This window comes from Aulostomus chinensis, chromosome 18 (genome assembly GCF_037954235.1).
Source record: "Aulostomus chinensis isolate RoL2024-O1b breed Wild chromosome 18, RoL_Achi_v1.0, whole genome shotgun sequence".
NCBI classification, from domain to species: Eukaryota; Metazoa; Chordata; class Actinopteri; order Syngnathiformes; family Aulostomidae; genus Aulostomus; species Aulostomus chinensis.
The window spans coordinates 12,833,878-12,852,666 of record NC_141337.1 but is presented as its reverse complement, the minus strand read 5'-3'; the positions used below and the strand labels follow the sequence as shown (position 1 = coordinate 12,852,666).

The 18,789-nt window shown below is 41.9% G+C and overlaps 1 protein-coding gene across 1 annotated transcript in view; it reads right to left on the bottom strand.

Annotated features, from left to right (window-relative positions):
• Window positions 1-17,279, bottom strand: part of tnrc6c1 (trinucleotide repeat containing adaptor 6C1) — a 71,519-nt gene extending 54,240 nt beyond the window's left edge. Inside the window, exon 1 of the mRNA XM_086184809.1 lies at window positions 17,216-17,279. The gene's annotated coding sequence lies outside the window, so the exon portion shown is untranslated. The remainder of the gene's footprint in view (window positions 1-17,215) is intronic.
• Between the last annotated feature and the right edge of the window lie 1,510 nt (window positions 17,280-18,789).

Below are 18,789 nucleotides of genomic sequence, written 5' to 3'. Positions count from 1 at the left end.
TCACACAAACATTCCCTGAAACAAAATGACAAAATAGTCACGTGCATATCTGTGAGAAAATGTACAGATAAGCTGCAAATTAAGTCATTGTGATAATTGTTAATCAGGAAACTAAGGGGAAACTAAAACCATCAGACTGTCTGACAGGTCAGATCAGTGCTGGAAAGTACCAGAGTTACAACTAAAAGAAAGCGGGATATCTTGGATGCTAGACTTGCGCGCGTGCGTGCGTGCGTGCGTGCGTGCATGTATGTGGGTTTGCATGTGTGTGTTCCACTGATTTCCACTGATCCATCCATTCAACAGCTTTCTTTTTATGTCGCAGACAAAAGAGGACAGAGAGAGGTGTCATGAGAAATATTGTATCCTGCTGAAAGAATGACAGAAAAGGGGATTCCTCTCAGACAAATGCAGCACAGCGTGGTCCACAACATGACGGGCCTCAAATATACAAGAGAAGAAACAAGTGCTGTTAAGTCTCCCATGATCCTCTGCGAGCTACAAAAGCTTATTTTTTTTTTGCATCTCAAGTGTTCTTCTGCTAATGCATGCACTCACTAAGACCTGACCCCTACCTCTTCCTCCCCCCTTTCACACAGAAATGTCTTTGATGTCTTCGCCGGGAGTCTAAGGGCACTCAGAGTGTGTGTTTTGCATGTGTGTGTGTTAATTCCACTGTTATCTTAACAAGCTCTCCAGCTACTAATTGCTGCACTACAAATGGAGCGGCTGGGAGAGACCCTCTGAAATCACTCTTTTCAATAACGGTTAGAAAAAAAAGGGATGAAAAGGAGGATGCAGAGAATGAGGGGAGAATTGCAATGTGAGAGAGTAATACTTCATTTGGGAGAGGATAAAGAAGAGAAGACTGAAACGAGCACATACCGAGACATGAGCTATCATTGAATTAATTTTCCTATCGGTATCAAAGACGCAATTATCACCCGAAGGATCGAGAAATCTATTCTAGAGACTACACTGAGTGAAAAGTAATTTATTACCATTTCATTCTAGGAGTAAGCCTATCTCTCACTCAGCCAGTGTCATTCTTTGCCTTTACAGTAAGAAATATTTACTGATTTAAATCTGGATTCCTTCATTTGTAGTCATGAGATGTAACTTATCCCCACATTTGATTAATTGTTGCAAAAAAGTTCTTGGCCACAAGCTTTATTTTAGTTCTTTCTAAGGCCACTGAATAGCTCCACACAAATGAAAGAGGTTACTTTATCTTGAAGCCTACAATAAAGTAGTTGTGCATGCAACTGGTAGCTTGCTGGCTGATAATTAGTGGCCTAAATTGAATTAGGTGTTATTAACATATCTGACTATTTACTTAATTAAATAGGTAGTAAGAAAATCCCCTGTGCTCTCTTGTCTTTTAGAAGCAGGCAACCGGCTAGACACCCAGGCCCAAGGGGTGCAGTTAACTCACTCTGATATGGCCCTGACAGCTGGTTGCCATAGAAATCACGGGAAATGAGTCCAGAACCTGCCAAAAGGAAAAAGTCAGGTAGTGAGTACAGTATTTTGATAAAGGTAGGGAGAGTGGGGTGTGTGTGTGTGTGTGTGGGGGGGGGGGGGGGGGGGTGCCACGCTCATACATACAGACATACTCGGTGTCTTCATCTCTCTCTCTCTCTCTTCCAGGGGTGTGATGGAGTGTGAATGTAAGAGATGTCAGAGGTACGGGGGCTTCCTGAGGCAGCACCGAGGAGTTAACTCCCCCCTATAATCCACATATTGATCCCTCCACTCGACCGGAGTCATGATCAATGCAGGCAATAACATCGAACCCAGCAGCCTCTCTGGCGAGTTGTGACAGCCCCTGCGGCGAAATGTGCGCGCGTGCACATACATCGCTCTGTGTGTGTGTGTGTGTGTGTGTGTATGTAGCACAGTGTGCGAAGTGATGATGTGTGTCCTAAATCAGTCAACTGGACAGCTCTCAGCAGCTGTCATATGCGCTGCTCTCTCGGGGACTCAAGACAAAACAGTCAGAGTGCTGCAAGACAGCTGCTGAATCTCCTTCCAGACACGTCCTTTTATTGTGCTCAAACACACACGCGCGCGCACACACACACACACACACACACAGATGCACACACATACACTCAAACACTGCCACCTGCAGGTGAGTCTGACACTGACCAGTAACAACATCATAATTATCTTGGCCAATAATATATTCATGAATGTGATTCTACATCCAGAATATGTTCATACGACTTTACCACTAGACAAAGAGAGGCATCAGGGCTTCGTGTCAATCAAATCATCGAGCTGATACTCTGATACTCTGACCTCGATTCTGGTTCCTTCGAGCTTCTTTGTTTGCTTAATTCAATTTGGGAGTTTCAACTGTTCACGTTCATATTTTTTTCAACGCAATAAAGTTGAATAACATAGAAAATAAACCATGTCTTGGAAGTTTGCTCCTCTGATATTGAACTTTATTGGTGAGTGAGAAGGCAACTTTCAATACTTTTAAGAAGACTCAAGCAATTTGTGTTCAGAGGTGTAGTACCCAGCCTAGAGGTTCAATATTCAAAAATGGATAGCAACTGCAAATAAGGTGTCCCTTTAAAATAAGGGTACATGAATATCATGTATCATGCTTAATTAACCATTAGTAATGCTTAGTTAATGATAGGTTAATAGTTAACTAATGTGTCTACAAATGTGTACTTATGGTATTTCTGTTAATTTTACAGGGCCCTGCGATAAATGGACGAAAAAACTGTGGAGAGGTTGTGTCAGGGAGGTTGAGAGTCCAAACAAGCATTAACATGGGGTTAATTATGCTTAAGTAATGCCTCTTCATTATTATTACATATAATTAAGCGTTAGTTAACTATTATTAATCTTATAGCAAAGTGTCAAAAGGAAAAACGAAATAAACCAAGCCTATAAATGTAGACATACGTGTGTGTGTGTTCACTCACTCATTCACAATGAACAGATGAAGTCATGCATGCAGCAGTATCCAAATGGAATCTCACTATATGTTGGGCTTATTTGCGGTCACACACACACACACACACACACACACACACACACACACACACACACACACACACACACGTTTCTCATTACACTCAACACACGGCAACAATTTCCCACCCCCTGAATACAAATAAGAATTAACTATGAAATTACAGCTGGGAGGATGTTTATAATTTACTATACATCACAAGATTTGTTATTGTTACTACCCCCCATCCCCTCTGCAATCATCATTACGTTTATTGTTGCTGTTAGCGTAGCATCATTAGCATACTCTATTGCAGTGGGTGCAGGGAGACTGGAGGTGGATTGTGTGCTGCTGGTAATATCGTCATCCCCCGTCAGAAAACACTATTGTTGAACGAGCAACACAATTATGCATCTTTTAATAACTGTAGGAAAGTACACCATTCCAGCTTTAGCTCATCAGGTGTGTGTGCGATGCAAAGGCAGAATAGATTATATTTATGGAAATCAGTACAATGAAAATCTCATTTGACATCCCCCAGACCACAGGTATTATTATGCATCATTTGTATATGGAATCATAGAACGTGAGGTTTTCGCAGGAATTGATTTTTTACAATAAACACATTATTATGTGCATTGCTCTCTGTCAATGTTTGTAAAGAAGGGATTAATTTTGACCTAGTGGTGAGTTCCCAGCCCTCCACCCTGACCCGGCGGGGAGGGAGAAGGAGGGGTTTGAAGGATGAGAGTCCTATCGTGTGAGAATGCTGTACATTGCAGGGGAGAGAGGTAACTTAAAATCCAGGGAGATGAGCGCGCTGAGAGTGAGAATCTGTAATGTTACGGAGTGTTGAGCTGCACCAGCCTGAGATAACTTGACAAATCCCGCTGCGTGTGCTCTTGAGAGGATTGTGCTTCATTAACAGATAAAGAGCGCAGGAGACGGATGAAGAACGAGAGGGGCGAGGAGAGACGTGTCCGCTCTTTGTTCCTCAATGTTCTATAACTGTGATTGTGCCTAAAACCGCTATAAATCCATAAACCACATTCTATTCAGGAAACATTCAGGAATTCAAATTCTTTCATACCTTTACAACTCTTCATCGAAACAACCCAACGCGCCTGCTTTATTTCACGATCCAGAGTTTTTTCCAAGTGTGTAAATTTGTGTGTTCGCTCAGATCAGTTTCTTGTTTGAGATAATGAAGTTGTCACCGACATTAAACAGCAAGTCATGAATCGTTGGTGTCAATTGATCTGTTAGCTTTGTTGTTCTAACAACTGAATTTATGATTTAAAAATGATAAAAGTGGTGTTCATTTGTAATCTTTATCTTTGAAAACAAACAAAATTTTATTCACAACAGATTTTTTTTTTTTTTTTTTTTTTGCCATAATCCAAAATTTGATGTAAAAATGGCTTTTGGGCACAGTGACGCTAACTTCCTGGATGGCCTGAAAAATCCATCCTTCCTGCAGCCCTATATATTGTTCTTAATGACGTTGTGCTGCTCAATGTGGGCGGAGTCAACACCACCCATGTTGAACCCTGCCCCCAACTTGGAACACTGCAGTCTGGGGGTACTTGATGATAACAAGTAATGAAAAAACATCATATAAATGCAAGTTGCAAACTTTATTCACTGATTAAAAAAACAAAACAAAACAACTTTCTCACCGTCTTCACTGTTGTTGGTTATTATGTCGTTCTGCAGTGAGAACGATGTGCTGCTATTGTAGTTTTTCTGCAGTGACAGGAACTCCTCTTCAGAGCTAGCCGAGTTAACCGACCCAGACAGAGGCGAGATGGGGCTTTTGATAGAGGTCAGTAATGATGGAGGTTGGTGGGAAGAAAAAAAAATAGCTGGTGCTTCACCATTATCTGATTCAGGAAGCTTCATTTGATGACGTGACCTTCAAGTTGCTGAGGAGTGAATTGACAAGGAGCAGTGGTACACATCCCCCCATTCAGTGTGTGTGTGTGTGTGTGTGTGTGTGTGTGTGGGTACACGCAATGAGATGGATAAAGAGAATGTGTTGTCAAAGTTGAACATGCGCTGTTCCAGCCAACGGCTAAACCTGTGCACACCTGTCAGTGTGCGACTGATCATGGGGTCAAAGAGGTGAAACCAGGTAATATTTGCACGAAGGAGCAGACGAACGCGTAAACTGTGGCGAACATATTACCTCCTGTGACCACTAAGCGGAGCTCAAGAGGACACAAACTATATGATATTGCAACAGTGTCACTTTGAGAGAAAACACATATTTGTTGCTTGGCTTACTTCCTGTGTGATGGCGCTATGACTATGAATTAATTAAAGATAAACTGGTCGGCCCACCAAGAGAGTAAACCAAAATGGCTGTCGCAGGCACCAACAATAGCAGAAAAAACAAATCTCAATGTGCACAAGGCGTGACATGTCTTTTCTTTCAATAAGATGATCTTCAGTGTGAAGACGATACTCACAAATGAACACCACTCTTAGGAGAGTAAAAACAATTGTTAGAGGTATAAAAAACGAATGTTATTGTACTAACCAGCAGCACCACAGACGCATGACTTTAAAAGCACCACGACGAGCTTTGAGCTTCGTGATCACATTTTAATATCCAGGACAACCGCTACAGACATTTGTAGCCACTTGTAACCGACTATAGTTTTTAAAATGCACAAATGTTTTAAAAGTAATGAGTGCTATATTTATACATACAACCACATATTACTGCTCGGCGAAAGTGAACCACAGACTTTGTTTTAGGTGTGAAAAAACCCGGTCCAAATTTTGACAGGAGGGAACCGGGCGTTCAACAACGCGAAACTCATTCCTGCGTGACTCCATGACTAGTTCGCCTCAAAGTCTGATGGATTCTTCCTCAGCCGCTACGACATCCTTCCACCTTGTTCACTAGAAATCAGCCTCGTAGTTTTTGTGTAATACTGCTGACAGACAAACGCACAGAACAACACCCTCAAAAACACAACCTCGTTGTTTGAGGAAACAAATTTTAAAAAAAGACATACGATGATAAAATCGTCAGTCAATAACATGCACTTTTCTCAGACTCCCCCGGGGATGCCGGAGAGGTCAATAGGTCACGGCTTCAGACAGCCCGGCCCAGACATGACCCCTGACATTTCACTACCGACTGCTGATGAAAAAATAAAATCAATATGGCTGCCAGCCAACCCTTAAGCACCTCCCTATACCCCCTCAGCATTGTGATAATGGAAAAGAAGATGGACTGTGATAAAAATAAAAATATAAGTGGAGGGAAATGTGTTTCTTTAAAGTTGAAGACTCAAAAAAGTGCTTGTCTACCAACGGTCTGTTTAGATTACACTCAAAGAATTAAGTAAAAAAGAAAGAAAAAAGAAAAAAATACAATAAACGTGCAGTTTGTAGCCTGCAGCGTTGTTGTGTATGAGCAGCTGGAGAAAAAAAAAACAACACAAAATAGTTTTGAAAGTGTTGAAAAGTTCATGACAGAGTTATCGAAACATCAAAGATCAGCAACTGTTACAATTAAATTAAATTCAACAGGGTGAGTGTGTGTGTGTGTGTGTGTGTGTGCGTGTGTGCATGCGTGCGTGTGTGCATGCGTGCGTGCATGCGTGCGTACGTGCATAAGAGAGCCAGAGTAAGAGATAAGAAGGGAGAGGAGCAAATTTAGACCATAATTCCCTAAGACTATTAAACAATTACAGACAAATACACACACACACACACACACACACACACACACACACACACACACACTTTATCCTTGTGTTAATTGTGAGCACTGCCTTCCTTCTGGTGATGAATGGAAGACTGAGGTTTTCAAACAGATCATTCTCAGGTGATAGAAAAATTTCTCGGGAGATTGATATCACACCTATTCTGTTAGAGAGAGGCGAGAACACACACACACACTCACACACACACACCTCCTCACTTCACATCTCCTGAATCCCTTAAAGATTGTGTGTGCGTGTGTGTGCGTGTCTATTCTCACTTCTATCAAATGTTAATCTGGGGATTATCTACTTGCTTTTAAGTGATTATAAAGTGTTATAGGTTTCACAAAGGTGGTGTTTCCCAGGTTAAAGCATGATGTCATCATTACTTGTTTTGAAGCTAAGAACTACTTTTGGTTTCAGTGCTGTTTGTTTGTCCGATGCAAAAAGTATTGAACTGATTTCCTTGAGACTTGGAACAAGAACGAGGCCAAATGAAACCATTGGTTTTTGAAGCAGATCGGATTGATGGATCTGATCCAGGATCTGTGTGATTGTTAGCAGGATAGCTCAAATACAAATAGATGGATTTTGATGATGATGATGAAAATTGGTTGAAAGGTGATATGGATGAACTTCTCAGCCTGTGGTAGCTCTCAGAGTGCTGTCCGGTTAACGTATTATTACATACACTTCATTGGATCACAAAGAGATGAAAAATATTTTGCACGAGATTAATTGATTTCTGAAATATTTCATTTTGTAGCATTATTGTAGTTAGTATTTTGTTGCAACTCTGTATCGTTATACTAGTAATATAAAAACAAAGATTTTATTTTACCCACCCAAAATGGGGTAGATCACCACGTGAATCCGGACAAGCCGTCAGAGTTCTATCGACCGACTCAGAAAATTGGAGGCAGTTCATTAGCAAAAGTCAGGAAAAACTTTTTACTGAGTGCTTTGATGTTCTGAGACTTAAACGTGACTGAAAAACTTTTTTTTTTTTTGCCTTTCAAGAACCCACAGATAGAAGTCTTTAGCTCACACAGATGTTTTTTTTTTCTCTCCAGGATCACGTCTTTATGACTCCAGAATGCAGGAAGAGACAGCCACGGGTATGTAGCTTGAAGCTAATAGCTAATTCCAAACCACAAGCATATAGTACTTGTTATAGCCTGGCATTCGTTAAAATCAAGATATTTAGGTATAACTGAACTGGATAATGCAAACTTGTATTTTGATCCACCTGAGAGTTTGTGTATTTTTTTATGAAGGGTACTTCTGTTTTTCGTTTTTGAAGTTCTAGGGAAGTTGTTACTAAATTCAAGACGACGTAGCTGGCCCTTCTGGAGTCACCGACACGTGGCGAAAGAGGGCAAAACATCTTAATAAACCCAAGAAACTTATTTGTGAGTACTTCAAAGACAAAATACACTTTTCGGGTAAAGCGTCGCTTTAAACCAAGTTTAGTTAACAAACAAATGTTTGTGTTGTTAGCTGTGGACAATCGTGTTAGCTGGGTATGAGGCTGTGAATTCCCCCTCTAGGGAGCTCTGACAGCTCTGGAAAACACCTCGCTGATGCAGCCTTGATGGCTGATAATGACTGAGGGAGCTGTGGTCGGGCAACAGCTCTGCATGTAGACAGAAAGTAATCACAGTGAGTTATACTTCATCTCTTTCTCCAATCCTCTTCCTGATCAAATATCAGCTCCATACAAACACACACACACACACGCACACGCACACACACACACACACACACACGCACACACACACACACACACACACCCATCTCACCAAGACCCACGTTAATGTGTGTGAACTTGCCTCTGCAATCAAGAGAGCAGGGGTAAGACACACCCATTGGTGATGGAGCACAGGAATATACAGCAAACACAAAAGGAGAGTCTATCCACCAATCAATGAGGACGGACTCACGTTAGCGAGGAAGGGGACTGCGGGAAGGAGACGAGGACAAACTGAACAGCTATTCTTCTCTCCGCAGCAGCAGCCAGACATCCAGCGAGCTGACGTGAGCTCTATTCACCATTCCTATCTCGTAGCTGCAGCCTCGCACACTCATCCATCTCTATTCTTCAGCACTTGTCGTCTCTTCACCAGCACCAGCTCAGCCTTAATCAATCTAATTACCCATGGCAGAATAGACCCCAGACACATCTACCTGGACGCCACTGTCTCTTACACCAGCTAAGACACCTACGCCCTGTCTGACTCTAATTATAAACTACCGGATAATTTTGGTTCTTACTGGAAAAAATGAGTTGGAATAAGAATGAAAAAAATTTCAGAAATCAGATCAGCTCCTTTATGCGTAGGTCACAGTTTAACCTCACAGGATTTTTGGGGGGGGGGGGGTTTCTTGTCATTTATCCTTGTGTTGCAATATTGTGGTTTCAAGATGAGTCAAGTTACCTACAAATAAATTTATATCACATATACGGAGTTCGGATAAATGCTGGTTTCTGTATAAAATACTGCAAAATAAAGCCAATTTGCAAAGTCTGGTGTGGGAGAAAAAGCCTGAAGCTGAAGTGAGACAGACGATACTGGAGGCAGGTGGGAGACGTCCTGTGGCTCCTGCTTCAGCTGCACGCCATCCACTCTTAGCCAGCAAATGTACCATATCCAAAAATCTGTCAACACGGCCCCAAAACAGCAGCGACCTTCAAAACTACTTCCTCTAATCAGTAGCCTCCAGCATGAGTCTCCTTTACTGCAGTCGCCCGGATCAGTCCACCCGTTCACCGCTCCCTCCACCTCTGTATACAGTTTTCACTTCCCTTTTATTGGTCATTTGACTTTCTACATTCCTGGGGTCGTACTTGCTAGCTGCATCCGTCACTTAAAAAAGAAAATAGGTCATTTTTACTTCTTCTCTCTTCACGCTACCTGTTCATTCTTCCGAGGAGGACAAACTCAAGGCAAAAGGCTAAAACTTAAGTCACAGAAGTCCACAACCCGTGAGACCAGTGGAGAAGACAAGCAAGTCCAACGAGGGGAAAGCAAAACGCGAACATTCAAAATCAGTGGAAAAAAAATCTGAAAACTTGAATATACAAGAAAGAAACATTTAAAGCTTAATAATCAATGCACAATGACAGATGATAAAAATTAACCATAAAGAGAAGAAACATCACCATCAACACACACCTGACAACCAATCATCAAAACTAGCCAGGAGAAGCGAGACAGGAAGCACAACAAACAACACCGCCACAAGAAGGCAGAGCTTTCAAAATAAAACAAGAAATAACAAACAGGAGTTCCAAACAAAAACATGAAGAGTCCAAACATTGTTACAAAGGAATCGAATCACATTCCTACGAGACTTTAAAATGTAAAACCTGACCGTGCGAGACAAGAAAATTAGTTTGTGATTTCTCCCGCTTCCTCTCTCTCATCTCATCCTCTCTGACAATGGCAAGCTAATTAAAACACTGGCATTTCATATTCATGACTAATTAGCTAAATGAGATGGCAGCTCTAAAGTGGGCTGCTCTTAATTAAGCCGGAGAGTTTGAGTTACACCACGGTGACGCGGTTGTGTGTTTTCGCGTGCGTGTCTGTACATGATGTGTGTGTGAGGGAGTGAGTGTGCGTTCACGTCTAGATAGTATAGCTTATCAAGTGCCCTGACATTTTCCAAGAAGCCCACCTCCGTCTCAGTAGAGGCAGAGGGCGAAGGTCATTGAATGCACCATCTGTATCGTGTATAATTGTACACACCCTACATGTCGTTCAGAAGTGTGAGCCGTGCCGTCTTATGCCCGGATAATAACCCAGATGTTATTATACTGTAACTATTTTACACAAGTGATGTCATCATGCCAAACTTTTGCTTGCATATAAATGAGCACGTTTAGGATTGAAAAAAAAAAATCGATTGAAAATCAGCGCAGAAAAAAAATTTAATCACCAAAATATCAACCCCAATTTTTCCACTCCAGTGTTTGAGTGTTTAGCAGAACAAACAGGATTATTTGAGGATGAATGCGTGTCAGAGTTTCTCTCTTTTGTCCTCATCACGTGCAGGAACTCTCCGTTATTTACATCCTAAGCTTTGAAATTTCTGATTCCTGGGTTTATGGCTCTAAGTTTAATGAGGGTGTTCTTGCACAGTCAATCAAGATTCAACATATTTCATTGTCCAGTGGCACATGAGCAGCATGTGAAATACGACCGGGAAGCTTCTTTATAGAATAAAGAAACAGTTATAAATAAACAGATGTCTTTTAGCTGACAGAGGAATATTTATGAGTGGGGACTGATTGATTACCGGCTTAGACCGGCTTTTTCTTTTTTTTTAAAAAATAACTGGTATTAATACGTACCCAAAGGCACTTGAAAATTGCTCTGATTAAAGTCAGTAAAATTTCAGCATTCCTATACGAGCAGCTTGGTGAAATCCTGCCTACTTAATGGGCTTTTTTTCATAATTTATTGTCCACGTATAAAATTTCCATCCAACACGTGTTAATTGAAATTCAGCCTTGAGTTGGAACTTGTATTATATTAAATTTTGGCAATGAAATGTTCTGAGCTACTGCACACCTACCACAGGAATCATTTATCGGCCTCCCCCACTAAATCAGTATTGACGCGGAAAACAACGTTAGTCAATACTTTATTATGAATATTGACATATAAATGGTGATAAATAGAATTTAAAATTTTAATGCTGTGGTTGGGACCTTCAGTTTGGCTGTAATTATGTTAATAGGTGTGCATCCTAAATAGAGATTTTATTGAATATTGAGTTCCTCATCAGGATGAAGGTCTCCCATCAGTGTTCTAAACCCATTTAGTCATACATGTCTAAGCATTACTGCCTCTCACACTTGTATATTTAGGACCTTTTCCTACAAGAACGCGTAGTTGTGAGAGCTACACTCCTGATCATAGACGTAGAGAACAAGAGAAACAATAAAGGATGTAAAGAAACAGATGTGTGAAACATTTCTCTCCTCTGTTCTGATTCTAGTAATCTCAGCCAGGAAATCCTCTTTCATTCTTTACAAGATTCCCAAATCCTGGATAAATCCACAGCAAGACATTAGTGCAGTGAAAACCCCTCCTTGCTTTTAGAGAGATTTGTATCCTTCAAAGCTCTTTGAGCCTGAATCCACATGTTGCTGCGGCAGGAGCGATGCTGCCAGTGGAGCTACAAAGACGTGATGCATTCGCTTGTAATCAGCAACAAATTGTTCATCCAGGTGACTTATTTTCCAAAGCACATTTAGACAGCATTGCTCATGATTACGAAGATCTGTACCACTCTACAAAAAGTCTCCCCTGATAAAGAATTCAGAAATGGTTGGAATTACCGTGTTAAATGCTGTACTGTTGCATTTTTTAAAATTTGTGTTAATAGTCTATTAGATCTTGCTACCAGACGGATAATAATGCAGAGTAGAGTTTATCATCATCATGCAAAATGCTGATCCGCATTGATGTGCGGTATGTAAGTCAAATACAACTTGTCATGGTTTGTAAAGTGTTTACAATGCAACTAATTTCTTATGTCCATTTATGAACCCTTTATATTAATCTTTTCATAATCTACCTCTTGTGGCGTGGTACCGAAAGCTAAAATAAGACATCCGAGCTGAGTTGGTTTTTGTTTTATTTCAAAGCACGAGAAAACTTTGATATCAGAATTGAAGAGATTTTTGTCAGGGAATTTCATAACAAATGCGGTACAGCAGACCGTATATTCTTAACTTTCTCTTCTATGTGAAATCAAAGAACATGCTCGTTTGTGTTGTCCTCTTAAAAGAGTAAAAAAACAACTCTTTCATCCAGAAATGGAATCGATAGCTGGAAAATACTTAACAGTATGTGGGGGTTCTTAGAAAACTAAGCGGGCATCCTTTTCCCCAAAGGGAAAAGGATGTAATTTTCCATCTTGAGAATAAAGGACATAGAGCCATTGAGTTTCATTCTTTGAAATCACAGTGTACCCGCATCGATTCCAAAAACCATTTAAGCATCATAATGCAGCAATATGTATGTACTTTAGAAACTCAGGTTTCTTTCCATCATCAGGCACGACTGTAATAACAGTCCTGCCCTGCACTGGTGGAGGTCCCATTGGAAAACTAATCACCATCATGTCTGGGGTCCATGACATTATCCAGAGGCAGTTAAAATGATGAAAGTGATGTGAGAAGTAAATCAGCGTGAGCGAGGTGTGAACTGAGCTCCAGACATCGCCGGGACCTGCCTCTTTAGATGACCGCCACCGCCGCTTCCGACTTAGATGTTGAAGGGTGATTTCATCGTGATATGCAGACCTAACTTGCGCCGAATTTAACTACGAAACGATGCTGATTTGTATCAATTCTGAAATCATGCTCTCTCACATCTCTGAACAAGACGAAAAGGAAATAACTTTTAAAAACCTTGTTTTCTCAATGGAGTTTGGGTTTGATCGACTATGTACATAATGGAGTGATGTACCGTAATCTGATGTGGAGGCATGCACTCTATAAAGGTGAGATAGCTATGCGTGAGTGTGACGTGTGTTTGTGTGTACGTGAAGGACACAATTCATCAACTGCTATTGGCTCCTGATTCAGAGGCCTCTAATCTACTTGTTTCTGTAGCGTACAGATTAGCAGCAGGCTAATGGATAGGATAGCAACATAGCACAGACACACACAGACACACACTCTTGTTAAATGTAACAGACTATGAGGCGATGCCACTGAGACGATCAAGAGTAAGAAAGGACACAGAGGGACACCTTGAACAACAACAAATCAAAGACACCCGTCAGTGGACGGAGATGAACGATAGAGAAATGGAAGGTAGACGGCAGCCTCGTTTTGCAGGATGTGTAATCTCTGAGCTCATGTAGATAGAGGGCACAGGTGTGTGTGTGTGTGTGTAAATACATAAGAGACAGCGATGGATACTTGTCAGTGAAGGATTTTTAGCTGAGAACCACACATCCCGACTAGATCCACACAATCGTAGCGGATATTTTTCCCCTCCATTACACGAAGGGCACAAACTACACTCCAGGATCTCATTTCACTTTCTTCCTCCTCCTCCACTCCTGACATCTTTGACTCCCATCAGAAGATAAAAGGTAGATAACTTCAAAAAAACAGAAAAAAAACTATTTCTTGAAGCTCAAATGTAGCACTGCATATTTTATGTACTATAACTACACTTCATATGAAAAAAAATAAATCACACTTTGGGTGTGCACTCCAGTTCCTATTTGCTGTCATGAGTATTTCAGTCTATCTTGATTCGTTCGTCATCGATCAAAAGGCACAGGACTTATTAGATTGGCGTTTGCAGAATTTTGAAATGACACAAACAAACTCCCTGCGGCAGCATGCTATTGTAGCTTTTGCTGCCATCCTTCCAGCTGCATGCGTTACCCCCGGAAACAGGAAGAAAGAGCAGAATAAAGTGCGCGAATGCGGAGGATCAGTGGAGTAGTGTAGTGAATTTACAGAGGGGACAGCGGTGCGTTTCAACGTTTCTCCTCGAACAAAGAGTGTTCTGCCTTTCCTCAGCTGCTCCACTTGCACGCTCCAAGAGGCCGGCTTGATTACACATATACATACATACATACATACATACATACATACACACACACACACACACACATATATATGTGTGTGTCTTGTTTTTTTGTTGTTGTTTTTTTTAAGAATATTAAACCTTTCAAACAAAGAAAACCAGACCAGATGAGGACACGTCTTCACATAGTGGTACCTTAGTTTACTTCCTCACCTAATCAAGTTAATATTACAGTATCTTTGGCATTATAAGGCCGGAGGAGGCTTAGTTTAATCGCCGTCAATGTCCCAAGTGAGCTCCCGGTGTGAGATCGCTTTAATTAGGCAGATATCCGAGGATTTGTGAGGGGTTTATGGTGCCTGTCAAACTTACCTGGGTTGTGTTCAGCATGTGGCAGTTCCATCACCCGGCCGACATAAATGAGCAGACAGTGAAGCAAGATGACACTTGACGTGTTTTTTCTCTCTCAAGCTTCCGTTCTTTCATTAAAGGAGTGTTAGTGGGGAGTAGTTTTCATTAGAGGCGAGTCTACCGGAGCATCCGCTCAACAGTGTGGCCACTGAAGACAATGTGCAGCCATGTGGAAAATGAATTTCTTATTACACGACCCTCCTCTCTAACCTGCACTTACCTTCCTGCTGGTTGTCCTCTCGCTGCTTCCATTTCTGCTTTCTCCTCCCTGCCTTCCTTCTTTCATTTATCAACCTTTCAAGCTCTGCACTGGAATCGTTTTCTGTCTTAACCTCCATTACTATTCACCTGCTGTCTCACATGGCTGCATACATCAAACCAGCTTTAAAGCTTCGCTCCAGAGCGCCAGGCTGGCTGCTGTACACGCCGGATCTCTCTGATGGAATTTGCAGGCTTGTCAGGAGACCGAAGCAAGAAAGTCAAACATCAGTCTGGAAATCGTGTTCTCTCTACTGGAGGATGATTTTCCCCAGGCGCATACACACTGATTGGATCTTTTGGTGTGTGTTTACCACTGCATGCAGATGATATGCAGGAACACAGCAATACAAAACAGACCATACCAGATCTGTGGTAACACCTTTCAGAGCTGAATATATCCGTTTTCAATCCTTTTACAATTTAACATCAAACTGAAGCAAAAAACAAAACAAAAAAGCACATTTTAACCCCATATGTGTGTGTGTATACATACTAATTATATATATATATATTATATATATATATATTATATATATACACACACACACATACATACATACATACATACACAAACATATACATACACACACATATATATATACACACATATATATACACACACTACATATAGCGTATATACAGTATATATTCTATATAGACACACACACATATATACACACACACACATATATATACACATATATATACACACACTACATATAGCGTATATACAGTATATATTCTATATAGACACACACATATACCTCTCTCTCTCTCTCTCATTACAGAAACACCTTCCTGTAAAATTAAACCAATCACCAGTCAACCACTAGCTTTTAGCAGCATATATAAAGTGTATGTCTATAAGCTAAGTTAGGTAGTTACCAAAAATGGTCCATCTGTATCCGCCCCAAACCCACTTTTCTTTCCCAGATTGCCATGGGAACAGGCCCCCTGGCGGAACCACGTTCATATTGAGGGGTGTGTGGCGTGTTCTCGGGGAGCGTCCCGACCATGAGGGGCCGTCCCCGCTAGGCTACCGTTAATTCAAAATGGAGGAAACTCAACATTTAAGTTCCATCTTGCTATGTTGTTAAACCTGAGTTGTGGACATCAAAATGAACACCGATTTCTCTAATGGTGCTGCAATGATGGGACTTGCAGTAAAACTTGGAAAAAATGATTTGTCCCTGAAAGCACTTGAAGCTGTTACCTCTACCGCATGTTGTTTTGTGGATGTACCACGGTTAAAGCCAATGTTAAGACCACAAAACCCTCATCAGACCAAGTGTTTTGTGAGGGGCCGGTTTGGGAGTGCGATTGTGTTGTGTTGCGAGGGCTTCAGACCAGTTACGGTGAACTACATAGCGCACAAGATGGGCCTTTTCCCTCCTTGATGGATGCTACTGTCAGCGTCTCACCCTAGATACTCTCACTGTTCAGCATCATTTCCTGCTTCTTGTTTCACTTGGAAATATGTCACATTACAGCAGTTCCAGGCTCCAGAAATAAAGCTTCTTCTAGACTTTAATGCACAAAAGAAATACTGATCAAAAGCAGGAGTTTATCAGCGTGTAAATTTCATCCAGGTTCAAAAAGTACATTAGCACCTTAAAAGACAAGAACAAAAAAGCAGAAAACCAGTTTCAATGAGGGACTCACTTGATCCAAAGGCACCATTCTGTGTCAACTGAAGAGACATTATGTCCCATCAACAGAATTTCCTCTTTGCTCTTGTTTATCCAACTGAATCCCTTTCAGTCTCCTTCATGTTTCACTGCCCCCCCATCCCTCTCTCTCTCATCACATGCATTTTTTTCTCTTTTCTCTGTTCATTACAAACCTCATCCCATTAATCAACTGTGTTGGTTGGCTCTTGGCTGTGTGCCACAACAACCCCCCCCCCTCACACCACTTCCAAGAGATCCCTGCAGTAGAGATTGTCTTGAGGCTAACAGATATCTGGCTGGTGTTTGAGGTGATGCCCACTGTAACAACAACAAAACTCCGGAGGACCACAGCAACTCGTTGTAGCGTAGGAAGCTGCTACCCGTCTGTTACTGCTCAAGGTTCCAGATACAAGCACCCGTCAATCAAAAAACTACTATGCTGCCTTTGCGAAAATGTTTTGGGATAAACCCGAAGAAATGTCGACCAGAATTAATAAACCTCAGATGACAGAAGTATGCATTAAGGATTCGGCTCCAAACATTCACACGCCCACGTCCTCACCACAGCAGCACAATTGTTGACTGATATGCGTGATCCGTTTAATTACTCACAGTAATTAGCCACAGGCAGGAGCTAGCAGCGAAGCTCTTCTCTCTCTCACCTCAAGCGTCGTCCGCTGTCTGGGTCTCTCCGTCTCTGCGGGGATTGCTAACAGTGTGTGTGTGTGTGTGTGTGTGTCAACCAGCATGCCAGTGTTGTGTATGGAGCAGAACACCGACCACTGGCTGATACGACTTGGATAGCTAGGAGAGTTTCTGATCACAATACTATCTCTGCATGAACCCCATTCCAAATGCTGCCCCCCCCACCCGCGAAACCCCACTGACCACGATTTGTTTATTTTTTCCAAATCCTCATCCCATACACTGCCACGTGATTTTTTTCACCTCACATTATCCAAGCAAACCCATTTCCTCCCTCCCTATTCAGTCTGCTAATTGAATTTGCAGCTGACTTTTAATTAATAGCGGGGTTGATTTGCATGAAGTTGGATCATTTGCATATGGACGTCAGTCTCTCCCCCCACCCCCACCCCCACCCCTCACACTCCCCATGCATGTCTGGAACGCATGGCACCGAGCCAAGTGCGAGGCTGGAAAATGATCGGAGAAACAAATAAGGAGGGTAGGAAGGGAGGGATAGAGGAGGAGAAGGTGAGGAGCCTGGCAACAAAAGAGGAGAGGAACAGCAGATGAAAGGGAGGGGGGTTGCAAATGGGCACGACAACTCGTGTGTCAAGACGTAAACACGGCAGGCACGAACAAACAAAAAAACAACAAAGGTGTGCACAACATGATGAATCACATGCAGTGACGTCCATGCAGATTTTTGCAGTGAAGTTCGCTAATTAATAAATCGAAGGGTACAAATAGCATGATGAATGTTAAATACTTCTACGGGTTTTACAAGCAGCTGCTAATTAGTGCATCATCTGTAGCAGATGAGCTGAGAGTACAAGCCACAACAATATGAGTGTGTGTGAGTGTGTGTGTGTGGGGGGGGCATGCACTGACTTGAAAAACAGTGTTAAAACTCTGCATCTTGTTTCAAACTGGGGGTTCGTTCTGCTCTGAACTGAGCGAGATTTGGACAATCACCATATTCATCAATGCACATGACGCCCGGGACAGTTGTTTAGCATATGCACCAGTGGGTGAAAAACTTAGCACTGCAACGTAGCTGCAGCGTGACATAAAGGTACCACAGAGCATTAAATCGGCTGAGTGTGTACACACTTTGATATAATCAAAGTCAACATGCACTTGAGCAACATATCATCATAAAAACCTTCAAGCTGAACAGTCTCTCTCTCTCTCTCTCTCTCTCTCTCTCTCTCAGTGGCTTCACTTCATTAGCATCCAGAAAGAATGCAACTCGTTAATGAATGTCATTAAGGCGGCACTGAAGTGCTGGGCGGCTGCCAACAGGATGGCTGCCTGGTGGTGTGGCGGGTGGCTGAAAATGCAGCTAATTCTTTTCCCGTTTGTTCCCAGGGGAAGATGGAGGGAGACAATTGGGAGGTGGTTGGTAATGGTGGTGGGGGTCTCGACTTATGAGGCGAAGGTTTGAATTAGCATCGGTGTTGGGAGCTGTGGGCGTTGCAAAATGTGAAGCGGCAAAGGAC